This window comes from Falco peregrinus, chromosome 8 (assembly GCF_023634155.1).
Source record: "Falco peregrinus isolate bFalPer1 chromosome 8, bFalPer1.pri, whole genome shotgun sequence".
In the NCBI taxonomy this organism is placed as follows: domain Eukaryota; kingdom Metazoa; phylum Chordata; class Aves; order Falconiformes; family Falconidae; genus Falco; species Falco peregrinus.
The window spans coordinates 44,307,909-44,313,082 of record NC_073728.1 but is presented as its reverse complement, the minus strand read 5'-3'; positions in this window follow the sequence as shown (position 1 = coordinate 44,313,082).

Below are 5,174 nucleotides of genomic sequence, written 5' to 3'. Positions count from 1 at the left end.
ACCCACCCAACCAACAAACAAAACCCCATCTCTCTTGTGTCACAGTATTGGTGAGTTTTGAAAAGAAATTCTACATTATTCTGTTTTTATATACTAAAAATCAGCTAGACAATATAAATCTGATGTAGCTTTAAAGTTAGCCAACTGCATGGTACTTTATGGATAAAACTATTTAAAGTACACTAAAGGTAACTTACCTTAAATAGCCCAAGTGCAAGTTGAATATATACATACTGACAAAATAATTTGTCATGGCTTCTTTTGGTGCATACTGTACTATATACGCAGCAGTAATATGCTGTGCTTTCAAATTAAATTCATGGACAATTAATGAAGAGTGTGCTGAACTTTTCGCAAGACTTCTTAATCCTTGTGACCTGGCCAGATGCCAAGTTAGCTAATTACATAAGGTTATTTCCTGCTTAGCTATAGTTTAATAAGAGATGCCATCACTTCCTGTCCTAAACTATTGTGTAGTCTTGTCTGCTGTGTAACAGCTGTTGTACTCCACCCTGAAAGAGCTTCTTTCACTTGTGGGTGTAATTAGTACAGATCAATGCTAAATTTTGAGGTGGGCTTTTTTGAATCCCTGTAGATAAAGAAGGAACAGGAGGGAACCTCCACACACACACTATGTCCTTTGGTCAGAGAAAACTCAGCTTTAATTTTAGTCTGGAAAAAAGAAGCCTTCATAGACATAAAGAAAATTAACAAATCTATTTCATGAAGTATTTTCTAGAGTTATATAGGGAAAGGGAAATGCCAAATATGCCTAAATAGCAAAAAGCATCTGATTTTTTGGAAGAAGATAAAAATGAATTGGATTTGCAAGTTAGTATTTCCCTGTCTTATTTCTTATAAAAGGCTTAGAAAAAAAGGATAGAAAAACCCCTGGATTTTTGTCTTTATGTGTCTCTTTTGGTCACTTTATTTTGCAAAGATTTTGATAAAACAAGGTGAGCTCTCACAGTAATAAAAGATTTTCAGTATCTTAATTGCTAACACTACTATTGGTGAGGCTGGTGTTTTTGCAGTCAAATAGAAACAACTAACCTAAGTCTTTCCTAGTGTAGAAGTATTTTATTACCTGACTGAAAAATTTAATATGAGCTTACTTTTCACTCATTCCGAGGGTCAAAATTACATCCTGGATATCTGGCCCAAACAACTTGCAGTTGAAAGCACTCCAGTACTTAGAAAGAAACATTGGTTCTAAGTACTAGACAGAACCATGTATTTTAACTGTAAAATGGAATAAGAATACCAGTATAGAGGGAACACAGTGAAGAATTTTTTTTATATCTGTCTAGTTTTAAAGGGTTAATAGTTTAATTGTTTACAATGAACTGACATTTCTCGTTGTTAGTGATTAAACTGGTTAATAAAAATACTACTTTTGTTCACACTCGGGGCTTTCAGATGGGAGAAGACATGAAAGAGATGCTGAAGGAGCTACAGAAGGCAAGGCTGGATATGAGACCGCTAAAATGGAGCGGGCAGAATAAATCATAGATTTCTGTATTTTTTTAAGGAGAGCAGAAGTACCTTTTTAACAGTTGAGGACTGAAAGGAAATAAAATAACTCATAGCTGATTTTGCCTTTTTCAGTGAGATGTGCAATAACAGGACCACACTTACTAGGCAAATGTGTCTAGTAAGTTGTCCGTAACATAAGCTGATGCAGAAGCTCCTCAGGGAAGATTTTTAGGCTTTGGTAGTATGTGTGAAGTTGCAGTCTAGATTCTTTCCCATCCTTTGGAAGTTCTTACTTTGGCCCTCGTTCAGATCATCTGACTTCAAATCTGTATTCTGTGCAGTTATGGCTGTTCTTCTGGGGATTCATTTGGCTCAGCACCTTTGCAAAGCTTTAGAAGAAAAACTACCTACCTACTGACTCTCAGCAATTAAACAGCATTTCTTAATGGAAGCAACTTAGTGGTGAACACATCAACCCAGCTGCAAAGCTATTACCTTTGGTTTATATTCTGTATACACTTGTGCTTTTAAAGATTACTTGGCCTTTTCCATTGTAGTGAGGAGTAGATCCCCATTTGACCACTCTGGGATGGTCACCTAATAAAGGTCACCCCTAATAAAACCAGGGGTGTAACAGCATAAAGCCGGGAGTACTTAGAGATGTTGAGTTGTATAAATAGCCCTCAGAGAGTGGTAGCATAACCTCTGCAACACCAACAAGTATTTGTGAGGAGAATAACCCTCCTAAACACAGAGTAAATTCAGCAAAATGGCTATGCTTTTAACTGGTTTACACTGTTACTAGTTTTGAATGTAATGTTTTAAAACATAGATTGCAGATAAAAATTGAATGATATATTCATTTTTTTATTAAAATCGACCTTTCTATATTTTTTTAACAGCATGCATTAAATGCTGACTGTTTCTACCCTTCATTGAAGAAATGACTAGCCCTACTAACCTTGCAAAAACTTTGTTTTTTCTTGTATGGTAACTTTCTGCTGGTCCTTTGTGTGTGTCAAATCTGTCTTACTATATGATAATAAAATACATACTTTGCAAACACCACGCCAGGACAGCTGTTAATGGAAGTATGTAGTATGGTTTGTAGCCTCTAGTGAAGACTGCATAGCCTTTTAAAACGCTTTCAAAGATTTTTGTTTGTTTAGGTGGATAAGGTGGTCTGCTTAGAACAGACCGTGTTACAAGATCAGAGCCTGGAAATATTTGTGCGGGTTTTAACTTTACTCACTGACCTTAGAGTGTGGCCCCACAAACAGATGAATTGCTACAAATGAAGGTTGTAAACTTGTGAAACGGGGTGGAGAAGAGAGGAACCTCTTCAACTGGCTTTGCCTTTGTGGAGATCATTACAGTGAACTCCGCCTATGTAGCTCCATAGGAATTTTGGGCTTGACTTTCCAGATGTTTATGTATGGTACATAGATGGTCCTAGTGACACCAGTATAATTATGCAAATGCATAAGGTTACATGTCTGCAAATCTGGAATTTACTTGATTTTATTTCTGTTTTCTCCCAATTCAGCAATTAAGTATGTGAATGCATTGGTGGGTGCAAATAGTTAATGATAGTGTCAATAACTATTGCAGAAAAGACAAAAGGAACTACAAAACAATACTCTGACATGGTGCACTGTGGTTTTTGGTTGGTTGGTGTTTTGTTTTTTTAATGGCACTTACACTGGAAGCCTGAAAAGAAGGCAAAGAGTAACTATTTGTGATTAAGTCATCATACAAAGAAAGCAAAAGAAACAAGAATCCTGTTTTTGCAGTATACATGCTGCAGTTTGAATCTGCATTTTTTTAAATTGAGAATTACACCTTTAATATTGCCTGGGGGAGAACAGCCAATTTTGAAAGCTAGGAGCACTTCTGATGTAATAGTTATCACTTTAAATGCATCAGTAGCATCCACTAAGAACAGCTTCTGTTGAATAAGCATATTAAAACAAAGGAATTGTTAACACATTTTAAAAAATGTAGTAAGTTTTGCAGTAGTCAAAATGATGTGTTTGTGACCAATGGAAAAACAATAACTTTTAAAAAATACTTTGGTGTGGACTATAAAATACTAGTAGTTACCTAAAACTATTTTAAATTGTTGACTGAAGGCCAAATTCAGTGCAACGAGAAATATATTGTTCACATTCTGATGTCAAATATATCCCAGTGGCTTAAGTTTGGATAGTTGACTGAACTCAGTGAAGAGAAGTGTGTGTTGGGGCTTGCAGTTCTGTATTCAAACTGATTAAATTCTGTCCTGCTGAGCATTACAGAAAACAAAGATTACATAACATTGTCTAAACATACGCATATCTTTATTTTTCACAAGATACTATGGTTTGCCTTATTAAAAGCAAAATATATATTTAGAATGGTTATTTAGAGCAGTCATAATAATAGATACTAAAATTTATTTTAAATGTTACAAGGAAAGATATTAAATACATGCATAACACCAGTAGATTTGATAGTGAATTATCTAAACTCATTGTTTGTTTCCCCTTAAAAAATCCTGTTACCTCCTGAGTGACAATATTGTTGTCTTGGAAAATGCATGAGTTTTTGATGCATAACATTCTGAGCAAACCAGCTATTTATTGTACCCATACTCATTCTTATCCCACACTCCTTTTTCAAGACCATTATTAGTAAATTTTGAGGTTAGAGAGGTACTGACCCAATCAAACATGTACAGAGCTTGGCCTCAGAGTTAATTAAATATGGGTTAATAACATATTATAAGGAAATCATTGTCCTTATTACAGTTATTAGGTAGTTAGTCAAATTATAGCTTCAAAGGAATGCAGAGCATGGAGAACTCAGGACTAAATTATGCATTTGAACCTTAGGCCAGCTTTTACTGTTGAGACAGTTTGCTGCTAAAAGAAATTGTGTGTCATTGAAATTAAATGCCTTTCTGGGGATGGAAGGTTCCATTTTTAAATGAAATTACTGTGTGGTGTAGGGAAATGATTAAAATCTGTATTCCGGGAATGTGGTGGACAAAAAAAATCAATAAACGCTAGCAAGCCTTTGCTGCTGGATGTGAATCCTGGGAACAAAATAAACTAGTACAAAAATAACAATTAAAAACATATCAGCACATTAATGTATTTAGCATGAGTCTCGTGAGACATCATCTTCACTAATTTTTAGCATACATTTTACTGTGTAATGAGAAGCTTTCTTTTCTCATATCCGTATTAGGCAGCATTTTTGCCCTTCCCCCCCGTGTTCCTGCATTGCAATCATTGTGCTTGCACTTATTATGTTACAAATGACCGAGGTAAGGCTGACATTCTCATTGCATGCAAAAAGAGCTAGTCTGCCAAGCTTTTTTTTTGTCTAATGAAGCAGCTTTGTGAAATCTCCCCATGTGTTAATACTAATGAAGATCCTCCAGCACAATTAAAATCACAGCCAGTGGCTGAAGAGGAAACAGAAAACAATGGCATCTTTCTACATATGCATATTTCTTTATGCTGAGATCAGCTTTATTTAGAAATAACGTTGATTTTTAAAATGCTTGTAGGTAGCATTTAACAAGGTTAAGGAGCTTGCGTATTCTTCAATTCTGCGAGCGCAATTTTTTTACTAGCTTGTACTGAAATCACTGGAGATTTCCTCCGCTGCACTGTGGTGTAACTTTAAAGCTACAGCGTTAGGGTTTAGGG